The 20,000-nt window shown below is 36.7% G+C and overlaps 1 long non-coding RNA gene across 2 annotated transcripts in view; it reads left to right on the top strand.

Annotated features, from left to right (window-relative positions):
• LOC143697154 (uncharacterized) overlaps window positions 1-20,000 on the top strand; it is a 76,787-nt gene that overhangs the window by 34,474 nt on the left and 22,313 nt on the right. Inside the window, exon 3 of one of the 2 annotated variants that reach the window (XR_013186197.1) lies at window positions 5,533-5,564. The exons of the other annotated variant lie outside the window; for it this stretch is intronic. This is a non-coding gene — a long non-coding RNA (uncharacterized LOC143697154). Of the gene's footprint in view, window positions 1-5,532; window positions 5,565-20,000 lie in introns of those variants that run through there. 2 annotated transcript variants of the gene reach the window in all.

The following is a 20,000-nucleotide window of genomic DNA, read 5'->3' on the forward strand; positions in this document are numbered from 1 at the left end:
ACATTCCGCCATGTTAAGTCAATGGGAGTTTTTTCCGACTTTGATCGTCATTTTTAGGAAAACCGTAAGTCCGATCAGTTAGAAAAGATATAGCATACCGAGTCAGAACAGTCTGAGTGTCTGTGCCGAGTTTGGAGTATGTGGAGTTAAAGCTCTAGGAGGAGATAGAGTTGTAAATTTTTGACAGAATAATAATAATAACAAGAGTGAGTAATTCTGAGTTTCTTACTCCAGTTTGACTTGCTTAAGGGTGAGGTTCCAGACTAAGTGCGATCCAAATGGGCATTAGCTGAATAAAATAATATTTTGAGCATAATTACTTGATTTTGTTTTACTTGATCCTTTTATAAAGATTTAACGAGTTCGTTTGCCCATAAAATCTGCCCCCCCCCCCCCCCAGTGGCTAAATGTAGGACCTGTTAATTAAAGGGCAAGGTACCTAAGATGAAGGTGGAGTTTGGGGAGGTGGAGGGATACTGGAACAGCTGATACTAGGGAGAGGTAAGCGGCTGCTTATATACTCTGTTTGTTGATTGAAAGATTGGATGGGCTCGCTCCTCCCTAACTTACGTTTAGGAACTTCATAAAATATTGTGTGGCCATTACATGCAAAATTATCCATTATAAAAATCTGCCGGACGAACAGATATATTCTATCAATGTCTAATAAATTGGCAAATTACCCACCATGGTAATGAAATATGAATCACATTGCTCAAAAATACATATGCTGCACATACAAATGTGCATATTATTATTCTTTGTGGAAACATGTATCTAAAAAGCTCAATAGCATTCAGTTAGACACAAATGATATTTAAAAACCTCAACTATTAAATAGTTTAGATAGATTATAAATGATAGATAGCAATTTGATTGTGTCTAGGGCTTCAAGGAGTTTATATTTGAATTTTTGACAGTTGGGGTGTTTGATCTGAACATCCGTCAATGCACGTCAGTGGGAGATTTTCTGAGTTTTAATAAGGAAAAACGTAAGTCCAATCAGTTAGAAAAGATAGCATGCCTAGTCAGAACAGTTTGAAGGTCTGAGCCGAGTTTGTAGTAGTTAAAGCTCTAGGAGGATATATATTTCTAAATTTAGGGTCAAAATAATAATAATAAAGATAGTAAAGGATTACTTTTTGAGAAAGAAAGAAAGATTAGTTAAGAAAAGAAAGAAAGAACAAAAGAAATAATAGAAAGAAGTAAAGAAAGATTAGTTAGAATGAAAGATAGAAGGATTAGTCAGAAAAAAAGAAAGATGGATTTGTTAGAAAGAAAGATAGATAGAAAGATGGATAGATTAGTTAGAAAGAAAGAAAGAAAGAAACAATGATTAGTTAGAAAGAAAGAAAGAATGATTAGTTAGAAAATATACTTGAGAAAGAAAGATTAAATAGAAAGAAAGAAAGATTAGTTAGAAAGAAAGATAGATTAGCTAGAAAGAAAGAAAGACTAGTTAGAAAGAAAGATAGAAAAAAAGATTAGTTAGAAAGAAAGAAAGAAAGATTAGTTAGAAAGAGAAAGAAAGATGGATTAGTTAGAAAGAAAGATGGATTAGTTAGAAAGAAAGAAAGATTAGTTAGAAACAAAGAAAGATTAGTTAGAAAGAAATATAGATTAGAAAGAAAGATTAGTTAGAAAGAAAGATAGATTAGTTAGAAAGAAAGAAAGATTAGTTAGAAAGAAAGAAAGAAAGAAAGAAAGAAAGAAAGAAAGAAAGAAGAAAGATTAGAAAGAAAGAAAGAAAGAAAGAAAGAAAGAAACAAAGAAAGAAACAAAGAAGAAAGATTAGTTAGAAAGAAAGAAAGAAAGAAAGAAAGAAAGATTAGTTAGAAAGAAAGAAAGAAAGAAAGAAAGAAAGAAAGAAAGAAGAAAGATTAGTTAGAAAGAAAGAAAGAAAAAGTAAAAAAGAAAGAAAGAAAGAAAGAAAGAAGAAAGATTAGTTAGAAAGAAAGAAGAAAGATTAGTTAGAAAGAAAGAAAGAAAGAAAGAAAGAAAGATTAGTTAGAAAGAAAGAAAGAAGAAATATCAGTTAGAAAGAAAGAAAGAAAGAAAGAAATATTAGTTAGAAAGAAAGAAAGAAAGAAAGAAAGAAAGAAAGAAGAAAGATTAGTTAGAAAGAAAGAAGAAAGATTAGCTAGAAAGAAACAAAGAAAGAAAGAAGAAAGATTAGTTAGAAAGAAAGAAAGAATTAGTTAGAAAGAAAGATTAGTTAGAAAGAAAGAAAGAAAGAAAGAAAGAAAGAAAGAAGAAAGATTAGTTAGAAAGAAAGAAAGAAAGAAAGAAAGAAAGAAAGAAAGAAAGAAAGAAGAAAGATTAGTTAGAAAGAAAGAAAGAAAGAAGAAAGATTAGTTAGAAAGAAAGAAAGAAAGAAGAAAGATTAGTTAGAAAGAAAGAAAGAAAAAGAAAGAAAGAAAGAAAGAAAGAAAGAAAGAAGAAAGATTAGTTAGAAAGAAAGAAAGAAAGAAAGAAGAAAGATTAGTTAGAAAGAAAGAAGAAAGATTAGCTAGAAAGAAAGAAAGAAAGAAGAAAGATTAGTTAGAAAGAAAGAAAGAAAGAAGAAAGATTAGTTAGAAAGAAAGAAAGAAAGAAGAAAGATTAGTTAGAAAGAAAGAAAGAAAAAGAAAGAAAGAAAGAAAGAAAGAAAGAAAGAAGAAAGATTAGTTAGAAAGAAAGAAAGAAAGAAAGAAGAAAGATTAGTTAGAAAGAAAGAAGAAAGATTAGCTAGAAAGAAAGAAAGAAAGAAGAAAGATTAGTTAGAAAGAAAGAAAGAAAGAAAGATTAGTTAGAAAGAAAGAAAGAAAGAAAGAAAGAAAGAAAGAAGAAAGATTACTTAGAAAGAATTAGTTAGAAAGAAAGATTAGTTAGAAAGAAAGAAAGAAGAAAGAAAGAAGAAAGATTAGCTAGAAAGAAAGAAAGAAATAAGAAAGATTAGTTAGAAAGAAAGAAAGAAAGATTAGTTAGAAAGAAAGAAAGAAAGAAAGAAAGAAGAAAGAAGAAAGATTAGTTAGAAAGAAAGAAAGAATTAGTTAGAAAGAAAGATTAGTTAGAAAGAAAGAAAGAAAGAAGAAAGATTAGTTAGAAAGAAAGAAAGAAAGAAAGAAGAAAGTGTCACAGTCCTCGTCTGCACCTGTCTGTCCTTGTCTGCACTACACTACCCAGAATCCTCCTTGTCTCCACACCTGAACTCACTCCCTCACTTACCAGCCTGTTCCTCGTTATCATCATCTGTGTCACCTGTCTTCACATCATTATGGTTCATTTGTCTCTGTATTTAGTTTCTTCTGTTCAGTCTGTCTTTGTCGGTTCTCGTCTATGTTAACGGGTGTTTGCATCCGCTCTGTCTGCCTGTGTTTGTTGTTTTGATTTATAGTAAAGTTTATTGTTTATTTGAATTCCTCGTCTCCTCGTGCTTCCTGCCATACACCACCCGTGACAGAAAGATTAGTTAGAAAGAAAGAAAGAAAAAGAAAGAAAGAAAGAAAGATGAGTTAGAAAGAAAGAAAGAAAGAAAGAAGAAAGATTAGTTAGAAAGAAAGAAAGAAAGAAGAAAGATTAGTTAGAAAGAAAGAAAGAAGAAAGATTAGCTAGAAAGAAAGAAAGAAGAAAGATTAGTTAGAAAGAAAGAAAGAAAGAATTAAATAAGAAAGAAAGATTAGTTAGAAAGAAAGAAAGAAAGAAAGAAAGAAGAAAGATTAGTTAGAAAGAAAGAAAGAAAGAATTAGTTAGAAAGAAAGATTAGTTAGAAAGAAAGAAAGAAGAAAGATTAGTTAGAAAGAAAGAAAGAAAGAAAGAAAGAAGAAAGATTAGTTAGAAAGAAAGAAAGAAAGAATTAGTTAGAAAGAAAGATTAGTTAGAAAGAAAGAAAGAAAGAAAGATTAGTTAGAAAGAAAGAAAGAAAGATTAGTTAGAAAGAAAGAAAGAAAGAAAGAAAGAAAGAAGAAAGATTAGTTAGAAAGAAAGAAAGAAATAAAGAAAGAAGAAATATTAGTTAGAAAGAAAGAAAGAAAGAAGAAATATTAGTTAGAAAGAAAGAAAGAAAGAAAGAAAGAAAGAAAGAAAGAAAGAAGAAAGATTAGTTAGAAAGAAAGAAAGAAAGAAAGAAGAAATATTAGTTAGAAAGAAAGAAAGAAAGAAAGAAGAAAGATTAGTTAGAAAGAAAGAAAGAAAGAATTAGTTAGAAAGAAAGATTAGCTAGAAAGAAAGAAAGAAAGAAAGAAGAAATATTAGTTAGAAAGAAAGAAAGAAAGAAGAAAGATTAGTTAGAAAGAAAGAAAGAAAGAATTAGTTAGAAAGAAAGATTAGTTAGAAAGAAAGAAAGAAAGAAAGAAGAAAGATTAGTTAGAAAGAAAGAAAGAAAGAAAGAAAGAAAGAAAGAAGAAAGATTAGTTAGAAAGAAAGAAAGAAGAAAGATTAGTTAGAAAGAAAGAAAGAAAGAAAGAAGAAAGATTAGTTAGAAAGAAAGAAAGAAAGAAAAAGTAAAAAAGAAAGAAAGAAAGAAAGAAAGAAAGAAGAAAGATTAGTTAGAAAGAAAGAAGAAAGATTAGTTAGAAAGAAAGAAAGAAAGAAAGATTAGTTAGAAAGAAAGAAAGAAGAAATATCAGTTAGAAAGAAAGAAAGAAAGAAAGAAATATTAGTTAGAAAGAAAGAAAGAAAGAAAGAAAGAAAGAAAGAAAGAGAGAAGAAATATTAGTTAGAAAGAAAGAAAGAAAGAAAGAAAGAAGAAAGATTAGTTAGAAAGAAAGAAAGAAAGAAAGAATTAGTTAGAAAGAAAGATTAGTTAGAAAGAAAGAAAGAAAGAAAGAAAGAAAGAAAGAAAGAAAGAAAGAAAGAAAGAAAGAAAGAAAGAAGAAAGATTAGTTAGAAAGAAAGAAAGAAATAATTAGTTAGAAAGATTAGTTAGAAAGAAAGAAAGAAAGAAAGAAAGAAAGAAAGAAGAAAGATTAGTTAGAAAGAAAGAAAGAAAGAAAGAAAGAAAGAAAGAAAGAAGAAAGATTAGTTAGAAAGAAAGAAAGAAAGAAAGAAAGAAGAAAGATTAGTTAGAAAGAAAGAAAGAAAGAAAGAAAGATTAGTTAGAAAGAAAGAAAGAAAGATTAGTTAGAAAGAAAGAAAGAAGAAATATTAGTTAGAAAGAAAGAAGAAATATTAGTTAGAAAGAAAGAAAGAAAGAAAGAAGAAATATTAGTTAGAAAGAAAGAAAGAAAGAAAGAAAGAAAGAAAGAAAGAAAGAAAGAAAGAAAGAAAGAAAGAAAGAAAGAAAGAAAGAAGAAATATTAGTTAGAAAGAAAGAAAGAAAGAAAGAAAGAAAAAGAAAAAAAGAAAGAAAGAAAGAAAGAAAGAAGAAAGATTAGTTAGAAAGAAAGAAAGAAAGAATTAGTTAGAAAGAAAGATTAGTTAGAAAGAAAGAAAGAAAAAAGAAAGAAAGAAAGAAAGAAAGAAGAAAGAATAGTTAGAAAGAAAGAAAGAAGAAAGATTAGTTAGAAAGAAAGAAAGAAAGAAGAAAGATTAGTTAGAAAGAAAGAAAGAAAGAAAGAAAAAGAAAGAAAGAAAGAAAGAAAGAAAGAAAGAAAGAAAGAAAGAAAGAAAGAAAGAAAGAAAGAAAGAAAGAAAGAAGAAAGATTAGTTAGAAAGAAAGAAAGAAAGAAAGAAAGAAAGAAAGAAAGAAAGAAAGAAGAAAGATTAGTTAGAAAGAAAGAAGAAAGATTAGTTAGAAAGAAAGAAGAAAGATTAGTTAGAAAGAAAGAAAGAAAGAAAGAAAGAAAGAAAGAAAGAAAGAAGAAAGATTAGTTAGAAAGAAAGAAGAAAGATTAGTTAGAAAGAAAGAAAGAAAGATTAGTTAGAAAGAAAGAAAGAAAGAAGAAAGATTAGTTAGAAAGAAAGAAAGAAAGAAGAAAGATTAGTTAGAAAGAAAGAAAGAAAAAGAAAGAAAGAAAAAGAAAGAAAGAAAGAAAGAAAGAAAGAAAGAAAGAAGAAAGATTAGTTAGAAAGAAAGAAAGAAAGAAGAAAGATTAGTTAGAAAGAAAGAAAGAAAGAATTAGTTAGAAAGAAAGATTAGTTAGAAAGAAAGAAAGAAAGAAAGAAAGAAAGAAAGAAAGAAGAAAGAATAGTTAGAAAGAAAGAAAGAAGAAAGATTAGTTAGAAAGAAAGAAAGAAAGAAGAAAGATTAGTTAGAAAGAAAGAAAGAAAGAAAGAAAGAAAGAAAAAGAAAGAAAGAAAGAAAGAAAGAAGAAAGATTAGTTAGAAAGAAAGAAAGAAAGAAAGAAAGAAAGAAAGAAAGAAGAAAGATTAGTTAGAAAGAAAGAAGAAAGATTAGTTAGAAAGAAAGAAGAAAGATTAGTTAGAAAGAAAGAAAGAAAGAAAGAAAGAAAGAAAGAAAGAAAGAAAGAAAGAAAGAAAGAAAGAAAGAAAGAAAGAAAGAAAGAAAGAAGAAATATTAGTTAGAAAGAAAGAAAGAAAGAAAGAAAGAAAAAGAAAAAAAGAAAGAAAGAAAGAAAGAAAGAAGAAAGATTAGTTAGAAAGAAAGAAAGAAAGAATTAGTTAGAAAGAAAGATTAGTTAGAAAGAAAGAAAGAAAAAAGAAAGAAAGAAAGAAAGAAAGAAGAAAGAATAGTTAGAAAGAAAGAAAGAAGAAAGATTAGTTAGAAAGAAAGAAAGAAAGAAGAAAGATTAGTTAGAAAGAAAGAAAGAAAGAAAAAGAAAGAAAGAAAGAAAGAAAGAAAGAAAGAAAGAAAGAAAGAAAGAAGAAAGATTAGTTAGAAAGAAAGAAAGAAAGAAAGAAAGAAAGAAAGAAAGAAAGAAGAAAGATTAGTTAGAAAGAAAGAAGAAAGATTAGTTAGAAAGAAAGAAGAAAGATTAGTTAGAAAGAAAGAAAGAAAGAAAGAAAGAAAGAAAGAAAGAAGAAAGATTAGTTAGAAAGAAAGAAAGAAGAAAGATTAGTTAGAAAGAAAGAAGAAAGATTAGTTAGAAAGAAAGAAAGAAAGAAAGAAAGAAAGAAAGAAAGAAGAAAGATTAGTTAGAAAGAAAGAAAGAAGAAAGATTAGTTAGAAAGAAAGAAAGAAAGATTAGTTAGAAAGAAAGAAAGAAAGAAGAAAGATTAGTTAGAAAGAAAGAAAGAAAGAAGAAAGATTAGTTAGAAAGAAAGAAAGAAAAAGAAAGAAAGAAAAAGAAAGAAAGAAAGAAAGAAAGAAAGAAAGAAAGAAAGAAAGAAAGAAAGAAGAAAGATTAGTTAGAAAGAAAGAAAGAAAGAAGAAAGATTAGTTAGAAAGAAAGAAAGAAAGAATTAGTTAGAAAGAAAGATTAGTTAGAAAGAAAGAAAGAAAGAAAGAAAGAAAGAAAGAAGAAAGAATAGTTAGAAAGAAAGAAAGAAGAAAGATTAGTTAGAAAGAAAGAAAGAAAGAAGAAAGATTAGTTAGAAAGAAAGAAAGAAAGAAAGAAAGAAAAAGAAAGAAAGAAAGAAAGAAAGAAAGAAAGAAAGAAAGAAGAAAGATTAGTTAGAAAGAAAGAAAGAAAGAAAGAAAGAAAGAAGAAAGATTAGTTAGAAAGAAAGAAGAAAGATTAGTTAGAAAGAAAGAAGAAAGATTAGTTAGAAAGAAAGAAAGAAAGAAAGAAAGAAAGAAAGAAAGAAAGAAAGAAGAAAGATTAGTTAGAAAGAAAGAAAGAAGAAAGATTAGTTAGAAAGAAAGAAAGAAAGATTAGTTAGAAAGAAAGAAAGAAAGAAGAAAGATTAGTTAGAAAGAAAGAAAGAAAGAAAGAAGAAAGATTAGTTAGAAAGAAAGAAAGAAAGAAAGAAGAAAGATTAGTTAGAAAGAAAGAAGAAAGATTAGTTAGAAAGAAAGAAAGAAAGAAAGAAAGAAAGAAAGAAAGAAAGAAAGAAAGAAAGAAAGATTAGTTAGAAAGAAAGAAAGAAAGTAGAAAGATTAGTTAGAAAGAAAGAAAGAAAGAAGAAAGATTAGTTAGAAAGAAAGAAAGAAAAATAAGAAAGAAAGAAAGAAAGAAAGAAGAAAGATTAGTTAGAAAGAAAGAAAGAAAGAAGAAAGATTAGTTAGAAAGAAAGAAAGAAAGAAAGAAAGAAAGAAAGAAAGAAAGAAAGAAAAAAGAAAGATTAGTTAGAAAGAAAGAAAGAAAGAAGAAAGATTAGTTAGAAAGAAAGAAAGAAAGAAGAAAGATTAGTAAGAAAGAAAGAAAGAAAGAAAGAAAGAAGAAAGATTAGTTAGAAAGAAAGAAAGAAAGAAAGAAAGAAAGAAAGAAAGAAAGAAAGAAAGAAAGAAAGAAAGAAAGAAAGAAAGAAAGAAGAAAGATTAGTTAGAAAGAAAGAAGAAAGATTAGTTAGAAAGAAAGAAGAAAGATTAGTTAGAAAGAAAGAAAGAAAGAAAGAAAGAAAGAAAGAAAGAAAGAAAGATTAGTTAGAAAGAAAGAAAGAAAGAAAGATTAGTTAGAAAGAAAGAAAGAAGGAAAGAAGAAAGATTAGTTAGAAAGAAAGAAAGAAAGAAGAAAGATTAGTTAGAAAGAAAGAAAGAAAAAGAAAGAAAGAAAGAAAGAAAGAAAGAAGAAAGATTAGTTAGAAAGAAAGAAAGAAAGAAGAAAGATTAGTTAGAAAGAAAGAAAGAAAGAAAGAAAGAAAGAAAGAAAGAAAGAAAGAAGAAAGATTAGTTAGAAAGAAAGAAAGATTAGTTAGAAAGAAAGAAAGATTAGTTAGAAAGAAAGAAGAAAGATTAGTTAGAAAGAAGAAATATTAGTTAGAAAGAAAGAAAGAAGAAATATTAGTTAGAAAGAAAGAAAGAAAGAAAGAAAGAAAGAAAGAAAGAAAGAAAGAAAGAAAGAAAGAAAGAAGAAAGATTAGTTAGAAAGAAAGAAAGAAAGAAGAAAGATTAGTTAGAAAGAAAGAAAGATAGATTAGTTAGTAAGAAAAAAAGAAAAAAGAAATATTAGTTAGAAAGAAAGAAAGACAGAAAGAAAGAAGAAAGATTAGTTAGAAAGAAAGAAGAAAGATTAGTTAGAAAGAAAGAAAGAAAGAAGAAAGATTAGTTAGAAAGAAAGAAAGAAATAAAGAAAGAAAGAAGAAAGATTAGTTAGAAAGAAAGAAAGAAAGATAGATTAGTTAGTAAGAAAGAAAGAAAGATAGATAGATAGATAGATAGATAGATAGATAGATAGATAGATAGATAGATAGAAAGAGATAGATAGATAGATAGATAGATAGATGGATAGATGGATAGATGGATAGATGGATAGATAGATAGATAGATAGATAGATAAGTTCATTAGTACATATAGAATGGTAGTTTAATTGAGTCTTGGGCTTCAGGGAGTTTAGATTTGAGTTTTTGTGTTGTACACTGCTGGGCCACCGTAGCCTTGGCTCAATTTGAACTGTTGCAATGAAAGTGTTGTAAACTTCTTCCTTCTTCAGTGTAGAAAAACTCAGAAGCGAAAACCAGGAGACTTATTTAAGCAGGATTCTTTATTTGCTGTAGTCTGCTCCGTACCCAAGTCAAGTGAAGTCTAACTAAGGCAGTATACATTGAGTTCATATATACATTTCAAGGGGGAGGGATTACATTGTGATGTAAATGAGCTGAGACAACGAGAACAGGAAAAGGCATAGACTTCTCGTACTGAGATGAGACAAATGGTCTCAGTAATAAAATAACAGGTGTTCAAACTTGCTCAGCATGACTCTTCACCCGAGAACAGGAAAAGCCTAGCCTTCTCGTACTGAGATGGGACAGTCAGGAATATCCCGCTGAGAACCCCTACCGTTTGCAGAGATTTCCTGGTCTCATCATTTCTAAACTTTCTCAATATAAAATACTATTGTATTGGCAATCTAAATTAAACATTTAAATAAATTTGTAATCCTACATTTCCCCCTTTGAGAGTTCTAAATAACTCTCACAAAATACAAATTTGGACACTTAAAAGTTAAATTCTTGTAACTTGTGATCATTACAGGCTCATGCTTCTGTGTTGCTGTTTCTGCAATTGCATGCTGACACAGAAACAAACATGCAAATTTAGGGTCCGTTAAGTTCTTAAGGGTAATAGTCTTTTCTGTTTGGGACTGTCATTTCTTTGTGAGGGGCGTGAGTCATTTGTTGAATGAAACACTTGATACTGTGGACGCATAGATAGTACGCTATTAGAAGAAATAACAGCAGAATTGCTATTTCCTTTATCCACAGCCAGGGTTTCCCAATCAAGTTTCCGAACCATGAAAAATTTACTTCAGTCATCTGGTGTAATTTTGCTGAAAGATCAAGAATGTCTTGTTGGATTTTGTTCAAGTTCTCTGTTGGATCCATTAAAACCCGGTGCAGCACTCAGGTCCGATGATGGTGCAGGCTCCTTCCGTTGCTAGAATGTAATCTAAGGCCACTCTGTTCTGTAAGATCATTATCTTGTGCGAAGCGAGAGTGTCTGTGATGTTACTGGTACGACAATCTTGATCATGTTGATGGATGACTGAAGGTTTCGTATGTGAGTCTCTGCGTTGTGTATTTTTTTCTTTTTCTTTTCTTTATCCTTTTGTGATAGTTGGCTCGGAAGAGGGTCAAGTTGTTTCTTGAGGTTTTCTTGTGGCTTCATACGCAGATGACGAGGTCAGTGCGTATGGGTCTCGGGAAGTCATCAGTGGTATCTGCACAGAGTAAGAAAGAAAAGAAAAGACAGGAGAGCAGTATTTGTTCAAACACTAGGGTTGTAAACTTCCGAGTCTGCTAAGCAGTAGAGCAGTATTTGTTCAAACACTAGGGTTGTAAACTTTTTCTGGGTCTGCTATTGTCGTTCCATCTCTCCCTATTTCTTAATTCCTTTGACACCTAAAGAACAGTGAGGTAAGGATGGACTAGGATAGGGCCTATGAGGGAAGTCTTCACCCCAGGGTTAACCCCCGAAGCTTATTGCATTCGGTTCTTCCCGGGGCTCCTCACTGGTTCTGTGTCCTAACCTATCCCTGTTGGTGCAGGAACAACCTTACAGTGTGACACATGAGTCTAGGTTTTTCTTCCCTGACACAATACTGCAGCTGCTGTAATCAACATCACTTGATGTGGCCCATGTCACTTTGGTTCTAATGGAGGAAACGTCTTTGTACAGATCAATAATTGATTCAGGAGGCATCATTTTCTTCTGTGCTGCACTACCTGAACACACTTGTACAGTTGCATAGAAACAAGACTGTTTAGCTGCCATATCAGCAAGAGCATTACCTTTAGCTTCTGTAGTATTAGTTGTGAGATGTGCTTTCACTTTGATCACTGCTAATTTCTTTGGAAGTTTCATGGAAAACATTAGATCTTTCACTAATTCAGCATGCTTAATGGGGGATCCAGCAGAAGTTAGAAACTGTCTGGTTTGCCAAATGACACCAAAATCATGAATTACCCCAAAAGCATATCTGGAATCTGTGTAGATATTAGCAACTGATCCTGAAGCTAGCGTGCATGCTCTTGTTAGGGCTACTAGTTCTGCAGCTTGAGCTGAAAAATGATCTGGAAGACGTCCTGAAGCTAACACTTCCGTGGTGGACGTTACTGCATAACCTGCTCGTCTGTTACCTTTTTCTTTTACTTCACTCATAGGTGTATATGTAAGCGTAACACAATCGTGAGTATTTTGTCCTTCATCCTCTAACAAAACTTCAGTCATAGCAGACATCATACATGAGGACGGATTCGTGACAGGTGCACGTTGTAAAACAATATTCGGCATTATTGTGGACACTGCATGAGGGCTTTTTTTACGTTTACAGTCTGACCTAACACTATTAATGATGAAAGGCCTGTGCTGTAAAATAACATTTAAGGCTGTGAGTGTACTTTAACCAGTGTCCCCCAAAGAAAAAAAACGTCTCAGGTTACTATTGTAACCATAGTTCCCTGAGAACAGGGAACGAGACGATGCGTCCATCGACGCCATGGGAACGCCCCCAGCGTGACTGCGTCTGAAGCATCTATGTCAACTAGTCCAATGGAAAGAATGAGCGTCACGGGCGGGTGACGTCATGACCAGGATATGATAAAAGCACATCCGGTGCAAACCGGCATTAGCTTCGAAAATTGCCGAAGCAAGCCGATCACAGGGATGCAGGAAGTATGGCAGGGTGACGCATCGTCTCGTTCCCTGTTCTCAGGGAACTATGGTTACAATAGTAACCTGAGACGTTCCCTTACGAAGGGAACTCAACGATGCGTCCATCGACGCCATGGGAACGAGAATACCCAAAGCGCCAGACTTTCAAATGCCTGAGTGTCAGCCTGTTGTCACACTGCACCAAGCACCTGGGATCCTGGGGCAGCATCCAGGTCCAAGCTGTAAAACCTCATGAATGTGAGCGGTGAGGACCAGCCCGCCGCATCACAAACGTCTTGGAGAGAACTCCAGATAATACGCTTAGAAGCCATACTCCTAGTGGAATGAGCCCTGACCACCAAATGGTTGGCCAGAAGACTCACAAGCAAGAAGAATAGTCTCGACTATCTATATGCTCAATAGGTTGGATTTTCTCGACAGAGAAGTCCGATGAACATAAGTGTCCAGTGCTCGCACTGGCACAAGAGGTTCAGCTTTTCCTGGTCCGAAAAATGGGGGAGGACAGAAACCTGCAGCACAATAGGCCTCGGAATAATGGTAGGCACCTTTGGAACATATCCATGTTTCGGGTAAGATTGCCTTGGCCATCCCGGTGCACTCAAGGCAGGTGGGGACCGAAAGGGCCTGAAGGTCTGACTCTTATAGGGACGAAATAGCTAGCAGAAAATAGTCTTAAAAGAAAGGAACTTCTCTGAGACCAAATCTAAGGGCTCGAAGGGAGCCCCAGATAGGCCTTCTAGAACTATTGCAAGGTCCCAAGCCAGCACCTTAGTGCAAGTTGCATGCCTCAGCCTCAAAGTGCCACGAAGGAAACGAGTGATCAGGGGGTCTCGACCCAAAAATGTACTACCCACCAGGGCGTGGAAAGCCGCAATGGCCGCCACACATATTATACCTTAAGCGTGGAAGGACATAGACCTGATACAAAGCGTTCTTGCAGAAACTCGAATACTGTGTTTACTGAACAGTTAACCGGATCCCACTGACGCTGGTAACACCAAGAAGTGAAAAACTCTCGAAATAGTGAATATAGTTTCCTCGTAGCGGGAGCTCTGGAGCTTAGAATGGTCTAAACAACCTCGGTTGAGAGACCACTCTCTATGAGTTGGGCCCCCTCAGAGGCCAAACCCACAGTTCCCAAATCCCCTGCCGGGGGTGCAATATTGCATCCCCTGCCTGAGACAGAAGGTCTCTCCTGATCGGGACCTCCAAGGGAGGTCCGTCGAGGAGAAAAATTAGGTCCGCAAACCAAATTCAGCTCGGCCAGGGTGGTGCTACTAAATAGGCTTATTCCATCCTGGCGGATTCACTCCAGAACTCCTGGGAGCAGAGCAACGGAGGGAAATGCGTACAGACGTAGCCTCGGCCACGTCTGCACCATAGCATCCAGCCCCGAGGGGACTGGTTGAGTGAGGGATAACCAGAGTGGACAGTGCGTCGTATGCTGAGACGAGAACAAATCCACTTCTGCCTGGCCGAAAACTCCCATATTTGCTCCACCGCCTCGGGGTGGAGTCCCCTGGCCTCAGCCCCTGCCTCGACAGGGTGTCTGCTCCAATATTCTGGCCCCCCCCGGAATATACACTGCCCTCAGACAGCGTAATTTCTTGAGGGACCAAAATAAGAGGCCACCAACGTGTTGTCTGTGGGTCAAGAACCAGAGTTTCCTCCATATAACCAAGGCGCGGGGATACTGCCGCGTGATCTTGATCGTAAGGAGTGGGTTTCCCCTCAGGGAGAACCCTCTGGTCCTGAGCCACCTCTGTAAAGGTCTCACGTACAGCAGGTCAAAGGGTATCACATTGGACGCTGCTGCCCTGAGGCCTAACAGTCACCAGAACAACACATGATGGCCCCTCAGGTCTGGGAGGAGATGTCTCAACGCATTGAAGACGACCATCATCTCTAGGCAATTCATGTGCCAAGAGAGATGATGACTCCTCCACAAGCCCTGAGCTGAGCGGCCTTCCAATACCGCTCCCCAGCCGGTGAGGGAAGCATCTGTCGAGATCACAACTCGATGGCAAAGAGCTCCCAACACCGGACCCTGGGTTAAGAACCAGTGTTTCCTCCATATAACCAAGGTGCGGAGACACCGCCGCGTGATCTAGATCATACGAAGTGGGTTTCCCCTCGGGGAGAACCCTCTGGTCCTGAGCCACCACTGTAAAGGTCTCATGTACAGCAGGCCAAAAGTTATCACGTTGAACGCTGCTGTCACAAGACCCAACAGTCTCTCTAACTGTTTTACAGTGCGTGACTGGCCTAGCCTCAGCTCTTTTGTGGCTGTTAGGATAGCAGCTACACGAACGGGCGACAGAGTGGCCCGCATCGTCACTGAATCCCATACCACACCAAGGAAAGTGGTTCTCTGTACTGGAGAAAGCACACTCTTCTTGGCATTGAGCCTCAACCCCAACATCTGCATAGGAGCGAGAACGACACCTCGGTGCCGAACCGCTAACTGTTCTGATTCCGCTAGAATCAGCCAGTCATCTATGCAATTCATAATGCATATGCACTGCAGCCTGGCGGGGCCAGAGCTGCGTCTACACGCTTCGTGAATGTGCGGGGTGATAGAGCTAGACCGAAAGGAAGTGCCTGATACTGGTGTTCTTTGCCCCAAAGAAAACCTCAGGAACCTCCTGTGCTGAGGGAGGATGGAGATCTGGAAGTATGCGTCTTTTAGATCTATCGTGACAAACCAGTCCTCGGATCTGATTTGAGTCACGATCTGTTTGAGTGTCAGCATTTTGGAATTGAGTTCCAGCACCAAACACTCCAACAGACGAAGATCTAGTATGTGACGCAGCTCTCCATCCTTTTTTGGAACAATGAGATAACGACTGTAAAGACCCGACGCAATGTCGGGTGAGTACACCTGCTCTATAGCTTCCTTTGCTAACAGGGCCTTTACCTCTTGCTCCATTACCAGAGCCTGCTCGGGATGCACCACTGAGGGCAGCACCCCGTTGTAACGAGGAGGACGAGAACCAAACTGGATTCTGTATCCTTTCTCTACAATCTGCAGGACCCAATGAGAAATATTCGGCAGAAGCTTCCACGCTGCCAGAAAATTTACTAAGGGAACCAGCCTCTCGAGGCTGGTCTCTGGTGTTATCGAGACAGCCAATTCCGGAGCCTGAAACATAATGGCAGGAACTACCTGAACTGGCCGCTCTAAGGCCCCCCTCAGAGGGCGCGAAACCGATGCTGTGCCGCAGCATAGCATCAGCGACTCGCTGGAGACCGCTGCGCCCTGAAGCACCGAGGGTGGCAGGGTTGGCAGAACGGTCTCGTGAGGACCCCGAAATGGAACGGGCACCGTAAAATGAGGTGTACACCGCTCCACTTCGGTCGGGGCTGTCCTCACAGGCCTGATGCGTGAACATCAGGACCTTTTTTTCTTTTGAGCCGCAGCCTTCTCAGCGTGAAGAACGGTCCTCGGATCCGGCTTCTGCTTTGAAGGCTTTGGCTGCTGTGTTGTGTATGAGAAACTAGACGGCTGGAGCTGCTCACGCCCAGCAGCCCCAGGGGGTTGGACATAGCGAGGGAGAGATTATCTTGTATCTTTCTCTATGATTCCCATCAAATTGAGCCAGAGGTGTCTCTCAGTGACCACAAGGGCTGCCATCCCTGAGAGATAAATCTGTGGCCCGACGGAGTTCTCAAACCCCATCGGGCCAAACTCCCTCACTTCTGTCCAAATACCGCAGCAGGTCAGCCTGATATGCTTGTAGCACTGCTATGGTGTGCAAGCAGGCCCATGCTAGACCCACTGCCATATATGCTTTTCCCACTAGATTAAAAAATAGTTTTCTTTAATGGTTTAGTGAGAGAAGCCGACGCCTTCAGGTACAATACTGAACCGGGAGACAGATAGCTCGCAAGCGTCTGTTCTACCCGGGGTATTGCCCCATAGCCATACCCTCTTAACCCCCAAATATCTGAATATACATGAATGTGGGGGCTAAAAGACAAGAGGAGTAAGGCTTTTTCCATGATCTAGACAGCTCGCTGTGCAGATCGGGAAAAATGGAAGGCCCCGTGATGGAGGTGGAAAAACAGAGGGAAGGAAACTCGTTTAATCTATTTTATTTTTAGGACGAGTGCCCCCTTATTTCTGCTGGCCATAAATATTTAATTTATCTACAGCCTTAGTAAACACTTCCACCAGCTTATTATTTTTATATATATATTTTATATATATTCACTTTATTTTATATATAATATATAAACTATCATATATATATATATATATATAGGTTATATATATTTCTCATACGCTGGGGAAAGAGATGGCAAATTCACTTCCCCCATGATTGTGTCACTTTCAATGCCCAGCACATCTACCTCCTCGGAGGTAGAGCACTGAAGCATTGATTTCTCTCTCTCCCCGGGCGGAAGAGACCGCAGCGCGGGCTTCCGAGACCGGCGAGAGAGCACTGGATCCCTCGTGGAAAGGGAGGAGATAAGATCCGCGGACCCGTCTCCAACCCCGTAAAGAGATCCTATTCGCGATCCACAGGAATGCATTCTCCGCGCTGCCTCGGCAGACGCGGGACCTGTCACCCTGAGAATTGCGAGCCCGGCCACTTTCCTCGAAAAGTGACAGGCGGGAGCGGAGCATGCGAAGCGAAAGCTTCTCACAATGTTGGCAATCAGCCCCCTCGGAGGCTGATACCGCATGCTCTACTCCCAAACCCATCACACAAAGCTCGTGTGTGTCCCTACTCGTTAAATAGCGCGAGCAGGGAGAACACAGAGTTTGTGCAATTGTTTAGTTTCCATAAATATATATATCAGACAGACAACAGTAAATATAACAGACAGTTTGACACAGATCGCTTGCTGAGGCAACAGAAGCTAATGCCGGTTTGCACCGGATGTGCTTTTATCATATCCTGGTCATGACGTCACCCGCCCGTGACGCTCATTCTTTCCATTGGACTAGTTGACATAGATGCTTCAGACGCAGTCACGCTGGGGGCGTTCCCATGGCGTCGATGGACGCATCGTTGAGTTCCCTTCGTAAGGGAACTGAGATAGTCACTTTCCTTTTGTTCTATTAAACAAAAACAGAAGTTTTTTATCTCTGTTGCAAGTTAGTGGGGAAATAAAGCACTCACAGCCCAAATGGTTAACGCGTCAACCAGCTGCCCCAGTTTAATGACGAGGGGACGGGCTGCTTCAGAGTAGCAAGCAGACTGAGTAGGAGCTGAGTAACATTGTTAACTTGTTTAAAGTTCTTTTTGTTTTTCCTACACTCTTTTCCCCAATGTCCATGTTTACCACAATAATAACAACTACTGCCCTCTCTCTTAGGACATTTGCGTTTCTGTTGATTCTCTGTGTTGACCTTAAAGGATGCTGCTGCAATTTTTACTCTTGCCTTGACATCAGAGTCTCTTTCCCAAGTAGCTAACCTCTCCAAGTTGTTTTGTATGGTTCTAGTGGACCATGTTAAGTCTAAGAAAGGCAATGCTTTTCTATGTTCTGACAACAGACCATCAAACCATGTGCGAACTAGGGGACCATTATCTTCTAGCACCTTCTCTGAAGTGTCAGCTATACCACTGTATGCTGCTGCTGACTGGCAAAATCTTTGAGTGTACTCACTAACAGTTTCACCCTTCTTCTGTAAAGAACTAGTGATCTTCGACCAGTCAATTTTAGGTCCAACAATGTTCTTCAACGCTTTCAGAACTCCCTCTCTCAATTCATCTTTTCTGGCATGTTGTAGTTCAGAAGTAACAGCAGACTCAAAACTGTTGAATTCAGATTCAGTTAGAATTTGTGACATCAGCTGTGTGACTTCTGCCAACGACATGTCGTAAAGACGCATTTGACTGATCAATGCCCTTCTAAATTCAGAAACATCAGTGCGTACTGAAGGTAAGCTTTGGGATAGTCTTTCTATGTCTCTAGGTCCGAGTACTTTGGCAACAGTTTGGTTTTGGACAACAGAAGAGTTGGTAGGAACACTTTCAGTTCCCTCAATTCCCTGAGATCTTCTTGCAACACAAACCTTTACTGAATCTACAGGCTTATCAGTTACTGATGGGATGTCTACATCTGTTTCAAAGAATGCTTTTAAGTCAGGATAAGTTTCATCTGACTGTTGGTCTTCTGAGTCACATTTGGTTGAGGCCTTGTTATGGCCCACCTTAGTGTGCATTTGTTTGTTCTGTTCTTTTAATTTAGCTATACACCTAGATTGTTCTTGTGCAATGGATAAGCTAAATTCCCTATGGCAACAGATTATGCCTTTCATGTTGTTCTTTCTGATACATGCACCTAACACCTTCTTGCATTCTTCAATAGACCAAATCTTATCTGGATGAATCTCATATTTCTGTGTTAGTTCTTGTCTAACTTTTTCAGTGACTATTAGATCCATCTGGTCTCCTAACAGTGTTTTAAATTCGCTATCTGACCACAAAGGATTAGCAAGACCACCTTTTTTAGTTGTGGAGATTAGTCTAGCACTTGTCTTAATCATTTTGTGGATTTCTTTGTTACCACACAAACAAACACTAAACTTCTCTGATTACAGAGGGTACGCTTGTTAACACAAATCAACTATTGTTAAACTTCCTTGTTACCAACACATCACATTTAACTTCCCTGCCAGAAACAGAGGATGAAACACAAAATATTAGCACGTTACGCTAATCTTCCCTGAAAGAAACGGAAAGGATCTTTCACCTTCCTAACTTTTTAGAGGATAAAACAAAATTACTAGCATGTATTGCTAACTCTTCCCTGCCTGAAACAGAGGATCAAACTTTCCTCTCTAAAAGAAAACTTTTAAACGGGTAACCAAAATAAATAGCCTGTAAGACTACCTCTTCTCTGCTTGCACAGAGGCTAACAATATTTTAACTTGAATGCTAAAATCTTCCCTGTCTGCACAGAGGATACCAACAACTTCCCTGACTATTCAGAGGATCAAACTCTCTTCTCTAAAAGAAATTTTTTAGAGGGTAACACCACAAGGTAACAAACAACAAAACAAATAATTAGCAAAATAATACTAATCTTCCCTGCCTGACACAGAGGATATCTTTTTAACATGTGATGTTAAAAACGTCCCTGCCTGAACAGAGGATATATTTTCATCTTTAAAAGACAACTTTTAAAGGATAACTTTAGGTAATCAAACACTACAGCTGTCTGATAACTCTTTCTCTGACGGCACAGAGGATAATTTTTACTGGTTTTTCAACGGTTCTTTGAATGGAGTGAAACTCACCAAATTATTGTTGTATGGAAAAAATTCCGTCTGGAAACTCAGTCAGAGATCTTTGTTGAGCTTGGTTCTGGAACTCAGTTAGCTTTGTTGAGATCTTTGTTGAGATTCAGTTCTGGAACACAGTCAGCTTTGTTGAGATCTTTGTTGAGATTCAGTTCGCGAACTCAGGCAGCTTTGTTGAGATCTTTCTGGATTCAAAAGATTCAGTCTGGAACTGGAAAGTCAGATCTTTGTTGAGATCTTTGAGCTTTGAAGTTTCAAAAGTTCATTCTTTGTTGAGTTTCAGTTTCTCCATCCGGGTCACAGGGCACCATCTGTTGTAAACTTCTTCCTTCTTCAGTGTAGAAAAACTCAGAAGCGAAAACCAGGAGACTTATTTAAGCAGGATTCTTTATTTGCTGTAGTCTGCTCCGTACCCAAGTCAAGTGAAGTCTAACTAAGGCAGTATACATTGAGTTCATATATACATTTCAAGGGGGAGGGATTACATTGTGATGTAAATGAGCTGAGACAACGAGAACAGGAAAAGGCATAGACTTCTCGTACTGAGATGAGACAAATGGTCTCAGTAATAAAATAACAGGTGTTCAAACTTGCTCAGCATGACTCTTCACCCGAGAACAGGAAAAGCCTAGCCTTCTCGTACTGAGATG

Source organism: Siphateles boraxobius, unplaced genomic scaffold, assembly GCF_051911475.1.
Source record: "Siphateles boraxobius isolate OS27281-9 unplaced genomic scaffold, OSU_SipBor_1 31, whole genome shotgun sequence".
In the NCBI taxonomy this organism is placed as follows: Eukaryota; Metazoa; Chordata; class Actinopteri; order Cypriniformes; family Leuciscidae; genus Siphateles; species Siphateles boraxobius.